The 24,781-nt window shown below is 47.2% G+C and overlaps 1 protein-coding gene across 1 annotated transcript in view; it reads right to left on the minus strand.

Annotated features, from left to right (window-relative positions):
* C21H1orf21 (chromosome 21 C1orf21 homolog) overlaps window positions 1-24,781 on the minus strand; it is a 206,587-nt gene that overhangs the window by 103,719 nt on the left and 78,087 nt on the right. The gene's annotated exons all lie outside the window — the stretch shown is intronic.

Consider the following 24,781-nt stretch of genomic DNA (forward strand, 5'->3'; position numbering starts at 1 on the left):
GGGCCAGCGCGGGACGGCCTGGGGCGCAAATGCCACCACCGAGTCAGGCTCCGTTCTGAGGGGGACATGGACACCCCCCTTTCTGCCCCCCAGCGCCCAGACTGAAGCCGCCATTACAGGCCAAGCTTCTGTCCTCTGGACTGTCCTCAGTTATCTCTGCAGACACCCCCAACTGTTAATTCAAGGCTTTCTGCCTCTCCCTGAAAGGCGGTACAGCCAAGGTGGAACTTACCTCTGGGGGTGGACCAGTCGGCTGAGGAAGGCGAGGAAGAGCAACACGTGGAGAAGTCTGGCCAAGAGCCAGGGAGGGCGGCCACCGAGGGCCCCACGGGGGTGGAGTCATCGCCCGGAGTGGCTGGCGGGGCGCCACTGGGGCTGCACCTTAGGATGCAACGTGCGCCAGAACCTGACTCCTGCCTCCCCAACAAGGGTGCCTTCAGCTGGGGGCGGGCAGGGGTCACAGCACGCAGAGGAGGGAGTGGCCGAGGTGCGGTGTGTCATCTGTTCTAGGGGCAGAGGGGTGCCCCTGGACCTGACCCCAGCTCCCGCCCCTCTGGCGGGACAGCAGTGAATCACAGCGGACGGGGCACTGGCTTCGAAGGGCCTTTCTTCCGTGGACCCGACTCCGTGGCTTCCCAGCGGAGCGCCACGGAGGCGGGGGACAGGCTCGGAGTGAGCGGAGCACGCTGAGCTGTGGCCTCTCAGCACGCTTAGGGCCCCGTCTGCGTCCTCAAGGAGGAGAGGCTGAGCCACAAGGATGAGACGGTGGTGAAGCTTCCCTCACGATGGTGCCTTAAATAATTAAGACTGGACCTGCAGGCCCCGTTCTCGAGTCAGTCACCGCAGAGGCTGGACGCGCGTCTCCTTCGCTCACTTGGGCTCACTGTTCAGTGACCAGGGAACTACCAGCCACTCATTAAGGGCCCCGGAGCATCCATCTCCTGACAAGTTCCGTGCAGTCAGGTCCAAATCCAGCCTGGATTCCTTTAGGAATGCACATGCAAACCCAGGCTTTCATATGGAGAAGGGGGTTAATTTTTATATCCTAGAGTAATAATTCCCAGCCAAGGAAGAGACTGAGTGGGGAGCCGCTCCCAGAGAGGGGGGCATGCAGGGTGGTTCTGACAGCGACTTATCCAGTTTCTCAAGAGCCCTGCTCTGCCTGTGCTGTGCTGGTCTCCACCCGCCACAGGAAAGCGGGGGGCCAGCTAAGCCCTCTCTGTTCTTGGTGAGGTTCCTGTTAACCTTGATAACCATTCAAGGGAAATGCCTGCCCAGTCATCTGTCCTCTCCCCTGCTCTGATTTAATCCTCAAGGCAGCCGGCCCCACGAGGCTGGCATTAGAACCCACGTTCTGCAGGTGCAGAGATCAGCCCTTGATCGGCTGGTCAGGTGGCACGGCTGGCTCTAATTCAGGTTGGTCTGAATCCAGGGCCAGGCTCCTAACCACTCAGTCTGTTCTTTATTTTTTTAAACTGCAAAACACAGGAAATAATTACTTTGGGAAATGATACAGGCAAGGAGTATGAATGGATTCAGACACATCTGCAAATCACAGTGATATAAACAAGTTACCAGGTCACCTAACGCTCACGGGTAACGCCAGGGAAGCGACCAGACCCTCCCTTGTCAGGACTCGGGAGTGTCCATCAGCGGAAGGTGACGTCCCTGTGCCCCTTAAGTTAGGGATTAACATCCCAGCCAAAGGAAGGGGTGTGAAGCTGTTCACTACCATTTTGACCACCACTGCATCTCATGGAAGAAAGCTGAAGCTCTTCTCTAATACACAGTAAAGTCAATACTGCAATGTCTTTACAAAAACTTGTTATTTTGAAACGCAACTTCATTTGGGGGCCTCTGTTATACACTTTAACTTTGATCTATGATCTTACCATTGAGACCAAGCAATAAAACAAGGTCCCTTCTGTCACTGGAGTGAGGAGGAGGAGGAGACTTAGCACTGACACAGCGCTTTAAATGTCCCGGCTCCAGCTGGGAAAACTTGTTTTTCCACACCCGTTTGACTCACAGTGGCTCTTTGAGAGAGAACCATTAATGTCCCCGTCATAAGGAAATGTTCCCCCATCTAGCTGCACCATCGAGTGAGTGGTGGGGCTGGGGCCAGGCCTCGAACCCAGGCAGTCTGACTTAGACCCCGGGCTCCCATTCAACTTCCCACACAAGTGCGGACAGTGAATTTCTGATAAAGACGAAAATTCTCTTTGCCTACTGATTTCTATTACAGAAATGTTAGGATGTGCCATCACAATGTGAATCCTGTCCCTGAATGCAAGTCACCTTTAAGATAAACCTTTTCAGGCCTGGCATTAAAAAAAATGTATTATGATAAAAGAAGGTCTCAAGTCAATAGATTTTAAGGTAAACTGTAAGGCAATATAGCAAATACAGACAGACGCTACCAGAGCGGCTCACGCACCTTCCTTTGTACTTGGAGATGATAAAACCCCCGCCGTCAAGAGGGCTTGAGATAAGAGCTGCTTTTCTAGGACTGGCAATAAATTCCCGCTGATTCATTCATAGTCAGTCTGTCACCTCTGCCCAGGATCAGTGGTCATGAACTTGCAGGATGGTTGGTCAGGATTAGGAAATCCCGTGACCATTCCAGAAATTCTTCCCCATTTAGTGTGGCTGCCATAGAAGCATCCCACACTGTGAACAGTGTGGCCAGCGGGGGTGTGTGGTGTGTGTGTGTGTGTGTGTGTCTGTCTGTGTGTGTGTGTGTCTGTGTGTGTGTGTGTGGAGGAGGAAGAAGTACACCTTAATGCCCATCTGATTTAATTCCTTTAACTGAGTTCTGACTTAAGTGGATTTCTGTTAAGGAAACGATTCTTAAGGTAATAATCAGAACAGAGGAAGGCATTAGCGCTTAAGCATCCCAGCAACCCCCATCCCCAGGCACCTCACCGAGGCCGGATGGGCTTGGCTTCTTTTGTGATGCTGTCTGGCGAGGGGGTGAGGTCAGCATGGAAGCCACAGCAGCCTGGGTTTACACCAGGAAGAGCAGAGCTAATGCGAAGAACCGGGCTGGAGGGGGAAGTTTTGCAGAAGATTAGAGAGAGCAGTGGGAGAGATTTCTGAGGCGGTCCAAAGACAGGCAGAAAGTCACCAGAGTGGCAGAGCACGAGAGCTGTATCGGGTGGACTTCAGTACACTGTGAAGCAGGTTTACGAACGAGATGCCTCTCTGGGATCCTCTGAGATTATTCAGTAAAAATTTAAATTGCTTTTCAGCGATCTTTGGTGATTCCTTTTAATATGCCTCTGGAGTGAAGCTGGCATCTGGGTCCCACAACCATTAGGAATAATTTAGTGGCAGCAAAATCATGAGCAAGAATAGGAAGAAACTGGGTAGGGTCATTTTCAGTTGAAGTAATCCCCAAGGCTACAGGCACTGCCACCGAATTTTTAAAATGGAAAAACACAGCTAAAACACAATTTGTGATAGAAGAATGCAGCTTCCTCACTTATGAAAAATATTCGTGACTTAGTCTTGCATTGCAGATCTCATGAGAAAGGTCCCCGAAGGCTAGGAGAGAGAACTCATGTGTGCGGGCGAGGAGGGCGCACACTCTCTTTCTCTCCTTTTGACATGTCTGTGCCTCTTCTCACAAGAGCGTCATTCACATAAAACAAAAGATCATTTCCAGCTGCTATGACTCGCCAAGTTATCTTCCCCTCAGAGACTAAAGTGTGTTCTGACAGCGACAAAGAACAGCTCTTTAGGAATAATGTGTCTGGGTGAGCCGGGGGAACGGCGTATCTGATGACTGCTTCAAGGCAAGCGGCACAGCCAGCAGCACGCCAGCCTCCGCAACCTGGTCGCTGTGAGCAAGCCTGTTTCAGTAACACCGCCTGCTTGTAAAAGGCGGTAGCTGTGTTTATTATTTATCTTTTGGGGAGAGGGGATGAGGATTCATTCATAAGGGCATTTGAGCCGTTCATTTAAATTCAGATCAACTAAATTGTGCTGGAGAGCAACTGTGAGGCAGGCTCTGTAGGAGAGCCTGGGACACAGCGCCCCATGGAGAGGTGGTCCTCGGCCACCCTCACCCACCATCTGGAGGTAAGTTATTTAAATGTAGATTAAGACAGCGTAAGTTCCTCAAGTTAACAGTCCATTTTGCTTCCTCAAGAGGGATGTATAGTAGCAAAAAGGAACTGTTGAATCGTCTCACACCTGTTAGAATGGCTATTATCAAAAAGATAAGCAGCGAGGGTGAGGGTGTGGAGACACGGGAACCCTCCTGCACTGCTGGCAAATTGATATGGTCACCATGGAAAACAGTATGAGTTAACAGAGGAGAACAGATCTGACTCCAGACTGGATCTTTTCCTTTAGTTTTGACCACTGTGCCCTGTTTTCTAGGCTCAGTCTTGCCAGCTCTGCACCTTTTGGGAAACAATGTTGCCTTTAGCCTGAAATAGACAGGAGAGCCTGTTCTAAGGGTGCTGGCCTTTAAGGATGTCAGCACTTCTGCATTTATGCAGAGATGGCAAGTTGCAAAACAGAGAATAACCTTTGCTTTGTTGGAAGTTTACGGGGACATCATGAGCTGACCCATGTGGACGGCTGCAAGACAAAGAATTCCTGCAGCAAGAAGTTTGCAACAACCAACCACACCCCCTCCCCTGGTTTTTTTTTTTTTTTTTTTTTTTTGTATAAAAGGAGCCTGTATTCTGACTGGAGCAAGATGGTTCTAGACATTACTCTGCCATCCTCTCGGTCTGCTGGCTTTCTGAATCAAGTCTCTATTCCTTGCCCCAACACCTTGTCTCCTGACTTAGTGCGGTGAGCAGAACGAGTTTGGACTTGGTAACATATGGAGGTTCTTCAAAAAATAAGAAATAGAACTACCATGTATATGACCCAGCAGTCCCACTTCTGGGTGTGTACCTGAGAGGGATGAGATCAGGCTCTCCAAGAGGTATGTGCACTCCCACGGTCAATGCAACATTATTCATGATCGCCCAGATACGGAGACGACCCAAACGTCCATTGATGGAGTGATGGATAAAGAAAGCGTGGTGCATATATAGTGAAATAGTCCTCAGCCATGAGAAAGAAGGAAGTTCTGCCATTTGTGATAATAGTGATGGATCCTGAAGGCATTATGTTAAGTGAAGTAAGTCAGAGAAAGAATACACTGTATGATATATCACTTACATGTGGAATCTAAAAATGTTGAACCCATAGGAACAGTGTGGAATGGTGGCTGTCAGCAGCTGGAGGGTGGGGGAAAGAGGAGATGCTGGTCACAGTACAAGCTTCCAGTTCCAAGATAAGTGCTGGGGCTATAATGTCCAGTATGGCAACTGCAGTTAACAATACTGTATTATACACTTGAAAGTTGCTAACAGAGTAAATTTTTTTTAATCAAAGTGTAGTTGATTTACAATGTTGTATTATTTGCAGGTGTACAGGAAAGTGATTCAGTTACACATATGTATATATTCTTTTTCAGATTATTTTCCATTATAGGTTACTGTAAGATATTGAATATAGTTCCCTGTGTTTTTACAGTAGGTCCTTGTTGTTGGTCTATTTTATATATAATAGTGTGTATACGTTAATCCCAGACTCCTAATTTATTCCTCCCTTCACTGCCCCCCGCTTTCCTCTTTGGTATGGTTTCCTATGTCTGTGAGTCTATTTCTGTTTGTAAATAAGGTCATTTGTTTCATTTTTTTTAGATTCCACCTATAAGTGATATGACAGGTAAGAGTCAATCTTAAATGTTCTCACCACACACACACACTGTAATCTTGCGGGGTGATGGAAGTGTTAACTAACCTTATTGTGACAGTCATATTGCAATGTATACACCTATCCTATCATCACACTGTACACCTTAAATTTATACTTTATATGTCAATTACATATAAATAAAGCTGGAAATAGTAAAAAAGAAAAAAACAAAACTTCTGTAATTTCTAAGACCCTGAATGCTTTAAATCAGACATTTTCAACATACAGCAAACTATGAAAGGCCCACACGAGTCTCCACAAACAGGCCAGAGGAGGCGGAGGGCAGCTTACACGGAGTCATGGCAGAGCTCCTCAGCACATCTTCTGTACAGCTTCCTCTCAGCTGCCTTTCTGAGGTGCCGTTTGCCTGAGTTAAAATCTCAAGAATCCAAAGATTTTCGAGTATAATGCCTGACCTGGACGTGGTCTGAAGTTTCTTTTACTGAGGGTTATACGTGAAAGAGGCCTTTTGCCTGATCAAGGCCAGTGTGAGCAGGGTTCCCTGCCGCTCCTGCAGGATCAGCCAGGGGTACACCCAAAGTCTGGGGGTCTTGGCAGCACATACCCAGGGAAATATGTGCCAGCCCCAAAGGGCAAGAACTGCAGACTCATCCCTTTTACACCACCACCGTGCCAGCTTCCAGAAACAGCCTACTTCACCGCCTGCAAAAACTGTTCCCCAAGGAGCAAGCCATACCAGCCACTCCACGGTGTGGGTTTCAGGCTTTGAAACCCTTCAGCCCTCCCGCTAACCGGGGGGAGGCCTAGAGTTTATTCATTTGTCTCCTCTGAGATGCTCTCCGGGTAGACCTGGCCTTGGCTAACCAAAGCCCAGGCACTCACCCCCTCTGCTTCCTGCTGCTTTTTCTACCCCTCCTGGTTGATCGTGTGACTCTCCTTACAATTTCACCTTCCATTTGCCGTCACCTTCTCTTCTCCCCACAATCTGTGGGGGCAAACCAAACTCACAAAAGCCCAACTTCTGCGGAAAGTGAGGGTCTCTAACAGGAAGGCACCCATTTACCACGATTCTTTTCTTCTGTAAGAGTCTCCTGAGCACAAGAAGGGCTCTGGTGGAGCAGCGTGAAGGGCGCCGACGCTGCCACCCGGCGGTGGAGGCACTGAGGAGAGGGGAGCTAAGGCAGTCAGTGTGTGACGTTGTCCTTTCCTGGAAAGATACTGCAGACTGGAGAGGAGATTCTTAACGGGAAGTTCTCTGAGGGCTTCATTTGCGCCCACAAAAGTCTGCGCTTTCTTCGTGTATCAGTTCTTGCATCTCATAGGACATTGCTCCTATTCTGGGAAGATGTAAAAGGTGAGTGAGTGGGGATGATGGGTAGGTCTAACACAAAGAGAACAGAACAGGGACTGGAGCTCAGAGCAGGTCAGGGAAAGAAACTGAAGCCCAGAGTTCCATGAGGAACCAAGCATGCAGACCTCGGAAGGGGCTGTGTTGCGGGAGAGGGAAGGGCCAGGTGAAGGGGGAGGCATGGCTGTCAGGGGAAGGGACTAAGACCGGAAACGCGCCTTCCAGGCACCCCGACCTTCAACCAACTTGCTAACAACGAAAAAGCAAGTCATGCCTGAAGATCCCCTCGTACGCAGGCTGAGTGAAACGGAACGCGGTGGTCTCTGTTAGAGCAGACGAGATGCTGAGCAAACGCGCCTCCTTCCAGGAGGTCCTGGAGCCCTGAAGTGACTCCCTTCACCGGGCCGTGCCCCGCGCCTCGGCACCACCAAGCGCTGTGAGCTAAAGCAAGGCCAGCGGGACGGCACTGCTCTCTGCGACCCAGCCAGCATCAAACGAGTGTGCCCGAAGGAGGTTAAAAAAAACCCCAAAACCCCAAAACATTAAGGCAGGCTTTTGACCTTATTAATCTTACAGCTCCATCTTGAAAAAGTCTTTACTGTCTCACACTAGAGGCTCCTCTTTCACCCCACGTTGCTCAGAGGCAGAGCACGGGGTCTTGGTCCAGAACTGAGAAACCAGTGAGGGGGAGCAGCCTCTGTCGGTGCCGAGTCCCACCTCCCACTCCTGCTCCCCACTCAGACACCTGCTCTCGGGAAGCTCCGACTGAGCCACCCCCGGAGCCGGGCCGCATCTCACTAGCTCCCCTGGCGTCTCCCTGGTCCAGACCGCCATCACCTCTCGCCTCGGCCAGCTTCTCACTGGTCCCCTGCTTCTACTCTCGTGGCTTACAGTCTATTTCCTACGTAGCCGCCAGAAGAAGTCTTTAATTTAAAATCAAAGTCAGATGACGTCCCTTCCCCACTCCCCAGCCGCAGTCTCGCCCAGGCTGCCCGTCTGAGTCCACCCCCCCCGCTACGCCCCCGGCCTGGGCGCGTCAGGCTCTTTCCCGGCTCCCTCCCAGGGCTCTGTCCCTGGGTATCCTCGTGGCCTGCTCCCCTCCTTCCTGTCTCTGCTCAGAAAGGTCAGCTCCTCAGGCAGACCTTCTGTGACCTGGGAATCTAAAATAGCCTCCCCCGGCCCCCTCTCCTGGTCTTTGTTTTGCTCACTGCACTCATCCCCACCGGACAGTGGACTGTATGTCCCTCTGCTGCCTGCCTGGGTCACTCTTTGGCGTGTAAGCCAAACGAGGGCAGCCATCGTCTTCTTCACACGGTACATCCCCCCGGAAAAGGCCAGCTTCTGGCAACTGCTCAGTAAATATTTCTTGAATGAATAATTGTAATTTTCAGAGTTCTATCAGAGCTAAAAGTGTATATATATATATTTTTTTCATTTCAACACTTGGCAAGTGAACAACTGGGTTGGGGCAACAAGGCGGGGAAGAAAGGAGGAAAGCCGTGGGCAAACTCAAGATCCAAACACCTTTCAAATAAAGAGACATTTCTTTAGTGAAAGAAGGCAACAGGAAGTAGAAGATTAATGAAGAAATATTATGTTAAACCGCTGAGACAATAAAGACCAAAATGCTGGGGGGACATTAAAAATGAAATCCTATTTCGCATACAATTTGATCATTTCTTCTCTGGTTGTAGATCAAAGTCAACAGCGACATTTACACAGTGAAGCACGGGTGCCTGTAGCTAGAAGGGAACTTAAATGCAATCTGGCTTGTCTTGAGTGTGATTTTCAAAATGGAAATGAAATGTAATGTAGAGATTTGTACCAGTTTGGCTTTGTTTTACGATCTGAAAAAATTCATTAGTTTCACGGATTTCTGTTTGACCACCATAAGGCCTTTTCCCTTCACCCTTAATCTATTACCTTCAATTCTTAGTAGCCAGGCACATAGCTTTTGAAAATATATTTTAAATGAAAATGTAAATATTCATTTACATTATAACTTAAGCACTTACTTTTAAGGAAGTGAGCTGTACACACGTGGCCCTTACAGCCTTTCTCTCTCTCTCCCAATTGCCTTCCCCAGCAATGGCCCTTCTAGCTAAGAAATTTTAATTAATATCTTGTAATAACTTTGCTGGAAAAGAATCTGAAAAAAATATATATATATATAACTGAATCACTTTGCTGTACACTTGAAACTAACACAATATTGCAAATCAACTATACTTCAATAAAACACTGTAAGTGTGCAACCTTCATAAACCATCAAAGACCATTTTTACTCACTGTTTAAAAATGTATCGTTAATTCTATGTTAGCAGAATATTATTTATGTATATATTTAGTATTACAGCCATGAGACTATTATCTCTCTTATCCTTTAGAACTTGACTTTCTGTAAGTTGTGACTTTCTCTTTTCTGGCCTGGCTGGACCAACACAGTACAGCCAAGTAAGTTAACAACTAAATCACACACTGAAAGCGACCAAGTTAGCGTACAGCGCAAAGTCGGCACCCGGGAAATTAAATATTCCCTTTTTGTCTAAATTTTGTTTAAAACTAACTCCTACCGTACGTTTTACTCTTTCAAACAACAGAACTCACATAGCCCCACCAGCACTTCTAACAAAACTTTAAAACAGAAAGTCAGTGACACAAATCTCACGCTGACTAGCCGATGCCCTTCACCCTTTCAAGCATCCCTGCGTGAAGGATAAATTAAAACCCAGCCAGCCAGGAGGGAAGCGGGGGTCGTGACACTCACACTTCCAACATTCTCTCCTTCTAACTCGTGGTAACGCTTTGAAGGTACAGAAAATACTGGGGACACTTCTATTGTTTTAGAAGGAAAAAAAAATCATGTTACAAAGCAATCAACACTTAGACTGTAAATCTCATTGTTGTTGAACACTACCACCACTGTCATTTTTCTTTAAAAAATCCTCAAAATAATATCATACATAATCTCTTCGATGGCCCCATGGTTTGAGAGAAACCGAGACCACGGGGTCGTGTGAACTGCCCTGAGTCTGGGAAGCAGGGAAACCAGAACGTGTAAGCGTGGGCACTCAGCACTCCCCAGCAGGGACCATCTATGTTCAACCCCCTCGCCCCTCGACGTGGAAGCCGGGGGTGTCGGAGGGCCTGCCTCCGCGGCAGAACCCAGACACGCCCAGGAGCTCCAGCCTCTAAGTCAGAACTTCTCCATAATCTGGGCATGCTAGGCCACAGCCATTCATTTTGTTTGTTTTAACAAAACCTTACGTAGTATGTTGCCCACTGCGCTAAGATGAATTAATTCTGCAAAGAGTTACTTATACTAATTTCAGAAGTGAGAGACTGGGACTGAAGTCACAAAGGGTGAAGGTGGCTCAATTTCAAGTCAGTAATTCGTCAGCCTCCCCGTGATTTCTCCTCTTTATGCGTGGAAACGAACAGCAAGACAAGGCCCATTAGCTAAAAATAAACTTCAGAGAGGGAATTATATCAGAGTTATTTCCTGCCTTTCAATTTATTCCCAGTCTTAAGCAACCTGTTGGGTGCGGGGCTGAGAGCAGGCAGAATGAAACCCAACTGTACAACTAGAGCACCATGGGTTAGCGAAGAGAGCAGTGTCTTCAGAGCCCTGGGGCGCAATCTGGTACTTCACGGTGCAGCTGGCCCTGAGGAGCAGGGGACAAGCAGAACCCTGCTGCTGGGAACAGTTCCTAATGAGCGAAAGCACTGTGCGTGCTGGTATTTCAATGCCAACAGGTATATGAAAATACAGAACTTTCTCTTAATAAGTCAGCATCTTGACCACACTGCTTTTCATATTTTATATCTATGCAGGTGCTAACTTTAAGTTAAAAGGGACCTGAAGGTAAGGTCACATGGCATAGTGCTTAAAGGTACAGATTTGGGGACCAAACAGATAGGTTCCTATTGAACCCTACCTCATAAAGTATTATGAGGATTAAATGAACGAATAAATAACAAAATGCTCGAAATAATGTCAGGCACAAAAAATTACTAAATAATTAAATAAACTCCTTTTAGAAAGTTTTCCAGGTTATTCTTTCTTTCATAAACAGCACATTCATCTTATAAGCATAATGTTTACCGTAGTGTGTTTTTAAAGAAAATGTTTATTTAATTTTTTAAAAACTTCCTTTAGAAAAAAAGATGTAGATATTTGGAAATATAACACACAAAGCACCGCCCAGAGATAATCATTACTCACCGTTCCTGGTAAATACCTAGAGGCTTGTTTCCAGTCTATGCACATATACCCTGAATATTTATTTGTCATTTGATAAATGACATTCTGTATATATGAGTTTCATAACCATTCTTTTTTCCACTCAATATCAAACCAATTTAATTCAGTGAAATGAACAAAAAGAAATACCCACACAAGGAAAGGAAGCAACAACTGCAGTGAACTCTGCTGCCCTCCTATGCCTGAAGTCTGGAGAGTGCAGGATTAGTGATGTGATGCACTTGGGTTTTCATTTGGTCCAAGGACCTGCAGAGCCAGACATGCGGATGAGTTCCCAGCCTCTAAAACAGAGGTGCCCTTGACCTTCCTTTGGCTCAGACATGAGTTTCCCAGACCCGAGTCCACAGGCGCTGGCTCAGGAGCAGGGTACAGCTGAGGGGGTGTCTCCCTGCCAGGGCTCAGTGATGGTCCGCCAGCAGCAGCAGAAAGAAGTCCAGTGTACAACATGGCCCAGCACATCTGTGTATTTGTTCTTCCTTCAGAACTCTCAAGTTCACTGTCATGGGATGAGTCACGGCCATGAAGAGGGCAGTGAGAGGGGCGGGCCAGGGACCGCCATCAGATCACAGGCTGAGGGTGAGGGCAGGAGGGCCTCGCATGTATCAAGGTTCAATCAGAGCTTCAAGAACGGACACCCTGGCTGACAAAGGGAGAGGCACGGTCCATGGCTTTATTCTCCCATTAGGTTGATAGTTCTTGAAACAGAGGAACTGTATCTTGCAGGTTAAAATAAAGTCCCTTTCTATGCCTAACAAGGTGCCTCTGTGCGTCCCCTTTCTAAAGCACACATTTGCTCACCTAAGTTCTAAAACCAGACACAGCTGAGTTCCCTAAGTTAACACCATTACCTTAGGGAAGTTGCTTAACTCCTCACAGTCTCCATCCCCTCACCTGTAAGTGGGCGCGACAGCCCCCCCCCCCCCGCCCCGGTAAATAATAGCTATCATTAACATCAGTTCCTTATTACTTAGTAACTTACATGCTGGGCATTGTGTCATGTTAGGCAAGAGGGGCGTGTGATTAAAATTACAAGCATTATTTTCAAGGAGCTCAGAGCCAATGATCATAAAATAATCATGATTTACTGAAGAGTGGCTAGATTTGTCTCTAAGAAGGAAATGTCTTTATCTTCCCATCACATTTCACTGTTCCCTCTACCTCTAAAACAGGCCTGCACTGATTTTTCCCACTTCCCATCACCCACCTCCGGGACAATCTGTGCCACCAGACGTTCAACATACCACCTGGCTACATGTTTTCAAGTTTGTTTCTTGCTGAATATTTCCTGTGCACCAATGGTGTCTTTTCTAAAATGAGGTAAACTCTTTAAGGGCCGGTTACCTGATTCTGTTTTCTGTGCACCCACCACTCACGAGCACACAGGGCCCGTATATAAACACGGATTCAACTGGAACCACTCTAACCCTGCAACTGGCCAAGCAACCACTACTGAATGAGGGTTATTCCCTTAGGAGCACTTAATCGGGTGAAACCGTTTTCCTCACTGTTGAGAATGTGTTATCAGAAACACAATTAAACTGTGACACCAATTTATGATCACAAACTACTCAACTGGAAATGTTTAACAGCTGAACGCTTAAGAGAGGCTGGTGGGCGAATGAATGGTAGACCAATTTCCGCTCTGTCCCACGGGGATGGACATGCCATGCTACCTGCCACGGTGTCCCAATCCTCCCCTCTAAAATCTGGGGCAAAGACACATGGCACACCTGCAGCAACCGCTTCCTACATGCCTACCCAGGCAGAAACTACTGCCGTGGGTTTAATTCACCAGATGTGAAGAATTCACGCGTGATATATGATGCGTATAGAAGCTACTTTTGAGACATCACCAATATGCAGTGGTAAATAACCGTCATGTTCTGATTCCCACGTGGGAAAAACAGCACACCATCATCCGCTGTCTCGGCTGGGTCTATGAGGCTTTAATTGTTGCAGCAAAGTGTGTTACAGCTCAGCTGTGACGGCAACCTGGATCCTGATGAGAGACCAAGCAGCACTCGGAGGGTTGGAGGACTCAGGTTTATTACACCCGCAGGCCCAGAGGAGTTAACACCCCAAGCTCTGGACCCCGTCTGTAGGTTTACACAGGCTTTTATAGGACCAGTCAGGAGTGCGCTCATGCAAATGAGGCACTGCAAATGGGCCAATCAGAAATTAGCTCAGGGAACCAACAGAATCTTAGGGGTAAATTCGCTTTCCTAGAAGTAAGCCGTTTCAGAGTTAAAAAGCGAGATAATAATGGCTGAGGGAACCGGATGGTGCTGGCAGGAGGGTAGTGACCCTGCCTGGGGGTCCTGTCATCTTTTTCATGGGGCTTCCCACCTCACAATGATAACACCATCTCAGTATGTGCACAAGGCCATGTAATGGCATTAGTATTTCAAGGTCTGTAATTATCTAGCCAAAGGTGAGGCTGATAATTAAATAGCTTAAGGAATTAGCATCAAATTTTCTAGACTATCCGTCCAGTGTTTTCTAAATGCACCACCAATTTCCAGGTAACATAATTATGACTCCTATACTGTCTGTGTCAGCTTTTTAGTGTTTTGGGGGGAAAATATATATAATGTAAAATATCCTAATATTTAAGATACTTGGCCTAATGTGGGATTTTCTAAAGTTATCTTCCCCACTGGTTTGGAAACGCTTCCCAGTCTCCCCTTAACATAACCTGACGCGTACTGCACCTGAGCCTTTTCACCACCTCTCAGCCTGAAAACTGCTGCCTGACTTCTGTTCCTTTGTCTGTTGTTCCTCTTTTAAGACTCAGCTGAGGCCTTAATGATCCTCTTTATGAGTCTTTAAGAGACCCTTCTGCATTATCGTCATGCGATACTGACACTTTTTATTAAGATGCCCATCTGTTGTATCATCATCAGTTTCTGAAAGGCAGGGACCAGGTTTAATCCATCGTCACAGCCTCAGTGCCTAGCACCGGGCTTAAGCCATGTGAGACAGGAAGTGTTCAGCAGACTGAACAAACTGCTAGGTTTTAAGTGAAACCAACAAGAACCAGTGATCAAACTCCATCTATTTACTGGACAAGCAAGTCTACCAGCCCAGTCCCTGCTGCCCTGGGGCTACTCCCAGGAACAGAGCTTCCTCCTCTGGGACAGATTTCACAGTACCCTGAAGGCCTTCAGAAGGCAGAAGCATAAAATTATATTCATTTAAATAAATAGTTGCATTGAATGACGTTAGCCATAAAAGATTTAAATCATACAGGAAAATACAAAAAAAAAAAGAAGTTAAAAATCACCTGAAGCTTCACCATCGAGAGCTAGCCGTTGTTAACGTTTTCACGAACAACCGTCCAGATATTTTTGTGCCCTTGCACAGAATTTTACACATATTTTATACAAATCAAATTTATAAACAAGATATGCTGTGTAAAACCCTTTACCAACACGTTGCAGACCTCTCTCCATCTCAATAAATATAGAGCACCTTGATCTTTCATGGCTGGATTCGATACATGTCCCATCGGCAAGAAAGACCCTGGAGCCCACGTGTTTGCAAGCTTGTCCAATTATCTCCCTGTGATAAATTCCTAGGAGTGGGGCTGCTGGGGCAAAGGCCATGCTCATTTAAATTTTATATAGTATAGATTAGCATCTAATGCCCCAGAAAAATTGCTCTGGTTTGACATCCCCAGTTATAGCATGAGGCAGATACTTGTTTCCGCCAATTCGAGTGGTGAAAAACCTTTCGTTTTGCTTTGTTTTTTGGTGTGTTTTATCTGATTACTAAGAAGTTGAATACCTTTCCGTATGTTTATTGGCCTTTCATATTTTATTCTTTTTCAATTGCCTGGTCACAAACTTCATCCATTTTTCAGTTGGAATGTTAGTTCTTTCCTTATAGATTTTAAGAATTTTTTTTATATTAGTCATGTTAACCTTATCTGTGTTGCAAATGTTATTCCCACTCACTTTGACATTCATCTTTTTATCTTTTAACTTAGTTCATGGCAGTTTGTGTGTTTGTTGCCATGCAGAGATTTAAAATTGTTACGTAGTCAACTTTTTATCTTATGGCATTGGGTTTTGTGGCATCAAGAAGACATTCTGCAACCTCAAATTATAAAAACACCCATATTTTTATAGCACATTTATGGTTTCATATTTTACAGTTCAATCTTTAGTTTCATCTGAAAAAGTCTAGTATGAAGGGATGAGCTAGCTAATTCAATTTTTAATATTATACTTATGAATATAAGGTCATACAAGTTTTATCAAATGATTCATATTTTAAAGAATAAAATAGAACTGAGTATGAATAAAGAATAAAACATGAAATAGTATCTAATTTGTGCATCTTTTTACTTCAGCTAGTTATGAATGCATTTATCCAACTATAATAATCTGTGTCTGTTGCCTCTTGGCCTCTCCATGCTTCGCAAAGAAATGTCCTTACTTCTATAAACATCCTCACTGTATGCGATAAACCCAAGAGTAGGGAAATGCTGGATCACACCACACACGCAGACACAACACACAGATTTATTCTTGATAAATAAAAATATATTTGCTAACTTCTATGGTGGGATTATGTTTTTAATCCACACTTTTATAGAAATAAAGCATCATATTATACTCACCACTCTTAAACCATATACTTTAGTCTTTTGATTTAAAGATACACATACACTCACATTTTACATAGAATGGAAGCTGGTCTAGGTCAAATCAGAGAAAGGACAAAGAGACGTACGTAGACAATAAACATTTAACATCTGGAGAATGACACGTCTTCAGTAAACTCCCCCAGAATAATCAAGGGAAACTCCGGCTGCTCACTGGATGGTGATAATAAACGGGCTTCACTCAGCGCACGTCACGCGGCAGGTCCTGATCTGAGGGTTTCCCTACATCGATGCAGTTAAGCCTCACAACCGCCCTCTGAAGGCAGGTAAGTACTGTGCAGATAGGGGAACTGGGGCGAGGTGGGCCTCATATACCTGCCAAGCCTACCTGTCAGTAAGCAGCTGGACCAGGCTTTGAGAGCAGTTAGCCAGACTTCTGGCCTGTGGGTTTCCAGTCCACTGAAAATAGCCCTAATTACCACAATAGAGTCCCCAGACATCTTCATGGAAAAGCCGGGGCTGGGCTCAGGCAGGCAGTTAACAATCGCTTTGCAGACTCTTAAGCAAAAGTGGGTTTGGATTTAATGCTGAGGACTGACACCTTATTCCAGAGGGGACCCTCCCTTTGCAAAAGTCTGCATCCTCAATTCTAGCCATAGCCCCACCTCTTTAGTTAAGTGAACTGGCGTGGCTCTTAACTGCAGTTTCCTTTTATATCAAGTGGAGAGCATGAGAAGAATTGCTCATGAAACGGCCTCATAAACTGTAAAGTATGAGTCAAACAGCTGTGCCTTTGATGCCAAGTAACAATTCAGGGACGAAGGACACAGCCACACTGAAGGCTGCAGGTGCGGAAGGCAGCTACCGTGCACCCTGCAGAGAGGGCCAGGGCCGGAATGAGGTCCAAGCCCTGGCCAGGTGTGGCCAGGTGGGCACGGCCAGGTGGGTGCCACTAGCTACGTCAGTGCTGCCAGGCAGGTGCTGACGGCCAATCTGGTCCTCTCAGCCACTCAGCCAGGATTCCAGGAAAAGGCCATTGTTTAGAAGTTCTGAACTCAGTGACGTCACTCAGGAGCAAGTAACTCTGGGGAGAAGAGCTGTGGGTACAGATGCCCTCCCACCTTCTCTCTTGTGGCTGAGTCACTTTTTTTTAGAACTTCCCCCAGCAGAAAACAAGCCTTGCCCACAGCTCCTTTCGCTGGATGGTACCAGGAGGCCAGGAGGTCCCCAGCCGCATCTCTGCTGCCTCCTCCAGGGCCACATTCGATCTTACTTTCTGCCTGACGAAGGGCTCCAGGCAGCTCCAGAGAAGACAAGGCACCTGGACGGGCAGGGGAGCAACTGAAGGAGACCCTCAAGACGGGAAACCGAAGGGACACTACCAAGGGCCCCGCCGGCACGTCCCTGCCGATGGCATCCGAGAACTCGGAGGCCCCCTCATCTTGCCTTGAAGTGACAAGTGGTCCAACTTTTCTGCTCATCTCTTTGTCTAATATGAAGAGAACAGGCTCGAGATACCACCAGCAAGAGAAGAAAAACAGCTCTTGGATTTTTCTTTCTTTAAATATAAAAAATATAGCACATTGCGTGACTTTCTGTCATGGAGCATTTTCCCAACAGAAATTCAGACGGACTGTGCCATGGCTAGAGGAAATCGTGCATCACGTGGCATTCCAGCGCGTCTGCTCTGAGGTGAGCGAGGGGCAGGCGTGAGGAGGTCGGGCCAGTCGACTCCTTTTTACAGCTATCGCTTGACTGCTAATTACACCTGATTTTTTAAAAATCTTACTTATTTATTATTATATTACTTAATCACTTTGTTTTGCCAGTAGTGAGGAAGAGGTAATTAGGTTTGTTTAGTTTTAGAGGTGCTGGGGACTGAACCCAGGACCTCATGCATGCGGAGCACGCGCTCTACCACTTAGCTGTCCCCTCCCTGCCAGTTACACCTGATATTTTTCCAAGTGCTTTCTCCCCATGGGTAACACCCCTGCTCCTCCACACACCCCGGGCGGCAGGTGCCATTGTTAGCTCCGCACTGGAGATGAGGAAAACCCAGGCCGACGAGGCTCCTCGGCAGAGACAACATGGGAAGCGGGGGAGGGGAACCGCCCCGGCTGTCGGAGGGACTCACAACCACGCCGTCATGCGCTCAGCGCTCAGCGCTCAGGCTGGCCTCCTCTCTCCTATCAAAGTGGTAACACGCATGGCCCGGGAACTACCTAAAAGCAGAAGGGAAACTAAGATGCTGTGAGACCCTCTCTGAGCGAGACGCTGGCCTGAGCACCACCACTTCGGAAGTGCGAGCTGGAAACCCCGGCCGGGGTGGGCTGGCTTCTGTAATTTCACGAGCCCCGGGGGCACTTTAAATCATTAAGCCCTTTTGGAGGCTCGGCTCAAGACACCGTGGAATCTTCAAGGCTAAATCTGGGCCAAGGTTCCTCACTCATCTTGACTTAAATTTTTTTCAGATTTTATGACGGTGACCCAGCTCTCTGACACACCCATCAAACACTTCTGCCCATAAGGTTCTCTACCAAGTCATTGAGTTGGGGGAGGAAAGATGTCCTCGCTGACCTTTGGGAAATCACTTCAGAAGTCACTAGAAACTTGCATAGGCCAGCAGAAAAGGTGCACAGAAGGCAGCTGAGCACAGGCACTGAGGGGCGTGGAGGTGAGCGCCCGCCGGGCCCGCTCCCAGGCTCTGCCCCTCCGGCCGGCCTGCGCCCCCACCTGAGTGCACCTCCCAGCAGCAGAGTCAGACGATGAGGGCCGCCATCTCGGCCTGACGCCTATCTTAGGCTCAATAACACGGAACCTCCAAAACTGAAACCTGAGGGGGACGGAAACTGTGAACACTACCTTCCAGGAACTTAAACTAGCACCATCCAATGGAAACATAACATGAGTTATGTAAGTCCTTTAAATATTGCCAACAGCCACAACTGATAAAAAGAAGCCAGTGAAATTAACTTTTAGTAATACATTTTCTTTAACCCAATACTTCCAAAATATTATCATTTCAACATGTAATCAATAGAGAATTAGTGAGCTATTTTATACTTTCTTTTCGTACTAAGTCCTCAAAAATCTCGTGTGTAATTCACACGTACAGCACGTCTCAGGACCAGCCACATTTCACATGCTTAATGGTCACCTGTGGCCTGCGGCTCCTGTACTGGATGGCACAGGGCGAAACGTGATTCTCTCTGCCACTGACCCACAAACACAAATTAATTAAGCTTTGATTCATTGTCTCTTGATGCAACCGGAAATTACTGCGAGAAGAAACAGTGAATTACTACTTCGCTTCCAACTGCTTTGACTTTCTGAATAGATCTGATATTTTCTCATTTAATCTTCACTATAACCTGTGAAGTCAAAGACAGTAACACCATCTCTCACACACACACACATGCATGCACACCTGTTACATGTTCTCAAAGGATCAGATCAGAACTGAAGCCACTCAGGAGTCATACAGGGCCTGAATGAAAGGAAACGGTCAAGGTACTGATGCTTTTTTATACTAGGTCTTATGCCACCATTCTGAGAATCTAAGCGCTTCTACTTAAGGGAATATTTATAAACATCAGGCTTTTCTAGTCCTTCATCAGCCAAGGCCACCACACCACACAGGGAAGCTGCCATGGTCAGAACCCCACCTGGTCCCCGAACAGTCTGTCTGCCTCCAGCTCCTGGCACCCTAGAACCCTGTGTCCTCTCAGGACCACACAGCCCCTGCCTTCAGGGGGATGACCAGCGCACGAGAGAGAGGACACACGTACACAAACAAGAAGACTAGACACATAAGCAAATACACGAAACACGTAAGTATGTAAAAAGTATTCTGGGACGGCAGGAAAGAGATACTTTCTGAAGGTATTAGAAAAGCTTCATGCAAACTTGGAAAAGGAGCAGGATTTAAAGAGACAAAGGCAGGAGAAAGGGCCCACACCAAGCAGAGGTCACGGCATGCCTGGCCTGGAGGACGGCGGTGTGCGGAGCGGGTAAGTTGTCCCACCTGGCGGAGGAACAGGGAGCGTGAGCGACAGAGTGTAAAACAAGGCTGCAAAGGTGCGTCAGAGCCATCTTCAGAAGTCTTGCTATGTTCACTAAGGATTTAGGATTTTACTGTCTAAGAACCGAGTACAACGGCAAGTCCTGGAGCAGGAGGATGAACACAGGCAGAGGGGTACCGCAGAAAAACCTGCTGCAATCTGCCAACGGCGCCGAAAACAAAAACAAAAAAAGAGGGTCAAAAACAAACCAAAAAGTAAAAAAAGCAAAGCAGCGAACAACCAACCAACAGGGCCAATGGAGCATCAGTTCAGAGGACATGCACTCGTCTGGGCGAGGGGCTAACACCACGGGTTACCGTGGCAGGAGAGGACGCTAGGAGAGGCTGATTCACTGATGTGGGAACCGGAAGAGCCAGAGGCCTCGAGTTTCAAGCCTTTTCAAGATTAAAGCCTACACCATTGCTAGAATGATGGTGACCTTCACACAAATAGGAAAGGCAATATGACTAAGCCTTCGCCCCTTCGGGGTGGGCGGAGAGATAATGACCTCAGGTCAGACACGTTAATTTCCCTAATAAGGCCCGAATCTGCTCCGTGCACCCACTTTAAGGGTCTAAGTGAATGACTGTTGAAAGAAATCCAATAAGCACTTGGTCTTCCCTAGAACTTGCTTAACTAGTTCCTGAAAACTTGAGCCTGGTGGTCACTTACTTTCTGCAAGCTGCTCTTGGCAATTTGCTCGGCTGCCCTCTGAATGACCTCAGCAGACCGGCTGACCGCCCTTCGCGTCAGCCCTGACCACGGAGGGAGGGAAAATTCCAATCTGGAGATGGCGCTTTCTGGCCTGGATTTTACTTCTGAAAGGGCCACAGTGTTGAAGCACCACTTTAGATCTGAAATTTTTTTATGCTTCGATATTTAAAGTGAAAGAAAAGCCTGTAGGTAAACGTCAGTGATAAAGCTCCTTGTCAACGTCTATGAAAGCAGGAGTCAAGATGCACATTTAGTACTTAATCCTCGATCGTGGAATATCCTATAGAAATTCTCTCCCACACAATTGGAGTGGTCAGTCTCCTGAATAACCAAAATATCACAGAGACCAAAAGGCTCCCTATAAGCAGAAATTACCATTTGTGAAAACACACTGCTTATCAACGTTCCCCAGCATGTCCTTAGAAGCTATGAAATTAAATTCACACTTTTAGGAAAAGGATCAAACCTGTGGGTGGACACACACTCAGAGGCACATACTTCAGAGCTGCCCCCAAGCATGCCACCTTTCACAGACTTTGTCAACTCTTCAACAACACGTGGTAACAACATTTTTTCAAATATTTAAAAACACTGAGCCTTTAAAAAGTGAATGAGGCCACTTTATTCAGCGAAAAACAGAGGTGTGATTTAGAAAGCAGAGTACGGCTGTCCAGGTTGGAAGACAACCAGCATGAGTTCTCACTGCCTCTGTCAACGGGCTTGGTGACTGGTCTCCAAAGATGGCGCCCATCAATTCTCCCCCTTCCCACAGGCACACACTCAGAGACGGAGAGCCTCTGGGCTCCCCTGCCTCTGCGCTGGTCTTCTGACTTGCTCTGCTCACCAGAATGCAGCAAAAGCGACCTTCTTGGATATTCAATAGATATTCAAGCCCAGGTCTCAAGAGGCGTGGAAGCGTCACTTCCTCTCTTGGAAGCTGGTCACCACGTGGAAAGCCTCACTCACCCAGATGGAAAGAGAGATCTGAAGCCATCGGGTCAGCTGAGCCCAGCTGAGCTCCCAGCTGATGCAGCTGCACGGCTGAGCCCAGGCAGAAAATAGATGGACTGCAGCCACCCCACAGAGTCGGGACAAAGAATAAATCAGTGCTGCTAGGTTCGGGGTCCTTTGCTGGGTGGTAATAGGTCACTGAGACAATGGGTGACCAAAAATATCAAACGGCTACAAGGGAGACAGAGCCACCATTCATCTGTGACCATCTGGGCTGCCACGGGGATTTTGTACACCGCCGCTTACAAACTCATTGAAGTGGAGAAACAGAACCTTCTCGTATCAAAGCGAAGCGCTCAGTGACACCTGGGGTACTGAGCACTCATGGTCACTCTGGAGTCTGACAAGTACTCCCAGGGCCCTGCAGGACTAGGAAGACCATCTCCCTTGGCTGGTACACGCAGCTCTCTCCTGCCCAGGGTTCCCGCTTCAACTGACACCATGTCATAAATCTGCAGGTGTTGATGTCAGAAAGAGTAACAAGAGGATGGATGCTGGAGTGAATAAAACTTCAGTTATTTAAGTATTTGGCAAGATGAGGGGAAGCTGGCAGAGGCCTTAAGTACACTTTCTGGCATGGACGGCACGGAGCCAGACAGACAGCAACGACCCAGCAGGCTTGGGGCAGAGGGAGTTCTCAGCCCCAGTTCTTGACCCCTGTCTACAGCCACACCCTGGCCATGAATGTGCTGTGGTCAGACGGACTTCTCTGCCCCTTGATCTTTGGGCCAGTTCCCGTGCCTTGATGTGGCCGGGGAAACGTGGGCGCAAGCGGCAGGGTGCCAAGTCTAAGCCCAGGCTCCAGAGGCATCATGAGTATCACCTGCACGTTTACCTCCTGGCTCCCTGGCCCCAGGAGGAAGCCGAGAGAGTCACGGAACAGAGCCGTCCAGCCATCCAGCCATCCAACCGACTCATGGTCAAGAAAGACACGCTTCTTGTTGAGCGCCGCTTAGACCTTGCGGCTGTCCAGTGCCCGGCAACAGCTGACTGACACAAGCCTCTTCTATCAGATACTGACAGCTGCAGCTACACATGCTACTTCAGAACCACAGAGAGGCTTCTGGGCTATAAAAGCTGTAATCATATTCGAAATGGATGGTGAGCTGGTCTCACTGCCAAGCAGAACATAAATACAATATATGGAATATCACGGAATTTTTGCTCCTACAAGTCTAAGGTTATCTTTCTACAGATTGCAGTTTGGTATTCAAAGCTCTCCATAACCCTAACTTAGTCTTCTAGCCAGTTCTCTCTCACTCATATTTTATATTCCATTCGAACTAAATTACTTATAATTCTTGAGTATGTGTCACATCAATCACCTCCAGCCTTTCTTCATCCAGTACCTTCCTACACCCTTCATCCTATAGGTTTAGAGTCTCCAGTCCTTTAATGCCAGGTTCAGATGTCACCTCGGAAAGAAATCTGCTCTGATCCCGCCTTTAAGGCAATCTCTCCAACCCTCTGACTCTTACCATCAGGTGTATGTCTTTTCCTCTTCTGGTGTTTGGCTTATGCTGCCTCATAACACCCCCTCATCCTCTTATAAGGTCCCAGAAAGCAAGGTTTAAGTCTCCTTTTCCTCTGCGTCCCCCATGGCATTTATCAAAAGGTCTTATACATCATGCACCGGCCAGCCAATATTTTTCTGCATTAAAGAATGAGTGACCGACGGGAGGCAGCAGGGCAGCAGGAAACGACACTGAGAAAGAAACATGGACTTTGAAGCTGAGACCTGATTGCATCATTTAGTAGCTGAGCAACACTGGACCAGTGAGTCTCATGGGGCTTCAGCTTCCAGATCTGTACAACTGAGCTGGCACAGGCGTCCCTGGAGTGTTGCGACCACTCCACACGGAAATGGATGCACGTGCTCCTCGCTGTCTGACAGATGGTGGAGGCACACAAACATAGCTCTGGTTACAACAGTGACAATGACACAGAACATCACACAGAAGTTGGTTTAAACAAATCCCTGAGATCAGATTACTCCCTCTTAAAAGTTAAGTGCTTGAGAGTGACAGTAATGACTCTAGTTCTCATTAGCTGTCTTCCCAGAAGGTATGGTTTCAAAGATGTGGATTCTAGTTTTAATAAGATGCTCACATACTATGTGTACACAGACTCTTCTCCGCAGTTCTCAGTTCTATAGGTCGTGACCCCTGGAAGCCAATTTGTTCCAGGCAACATACATCTCCTTACAAGAAAACAAAAGGAAATCCTTCTCCCACTGTACATTCGAGTCCACCTGGAACAGAGCAGGACCCCTCCCACGGTGTCCCCAGCGCCTCGCCAGGGGAAGGAGACAACCCCACAACCGATCGGATGGAAGGCCAGAGACTCAAACGCAGCAGGTTTATTGACAGCGACTGAATGGTGCAGCCTCAGCTGTTTACACATGAACACTATTTCAGTGAAGTCCTTTATCCAATAAACGCCACGCGGAGCTTTGATGAATAAAAGGGCCATGCAAATGTCAAGTCGTGGGTTGGAAGTCACTCCGGAAAAACTGCTTCACCCGCCTGGACGAACTGGAATTTTGCAGGAACACGAACCCACACTTCATCAGGGCAATCACTGATTTTCCGAGGGACAAACTCAAGATCAGGCAAACTCAAAAGCCGGTAAGTGGCCAGACAGGGAGCCTCCGTGAGTGACCGGGGCCTGATGAGCACTCACGGGGAAGGCTTGGCCGTTTACTGGAGGCCACAGGACCTGCGACCCTACCCTGCATTTTGCTGCCTCAGAAAATGATGCATCAGTGTTGCCAAACCTTTGCAAGAAACTGGAGGTTTTATGTGAAACATCCTGATTTTTAAAGACTGCCTAGCTTCTTATTTTAAAACTCTCTGGAGGGGACAAAGAAAATACATTTGCAGGCCAGATGTGGCCATGGGCTGGCAGTCTGTGACCTCTGCACTAGTTATTCTCAAGTCACTAAGCACTGTCAGCGGAGGTTCAAAGATGATTATTAAATCCATAGCATTTGTACCTTTGAATCTGAGCATTTATAATTCACGCAGAGTAACTCCAAAAAGTCATCT

Source organism: Vicugna pacos, chromosome 21 (assembly GCF_048564905.1).
Source record: "Vicugna pacos chromosome 21, VicPac4, whole genome shotgun sequence".
Classification (NCBI taxonomy): Eukaryota; Metazoa; Chordata; class Mammalia; order Artiodactyla; family Camelidae; genus Vicugna; species Vicugna pacos.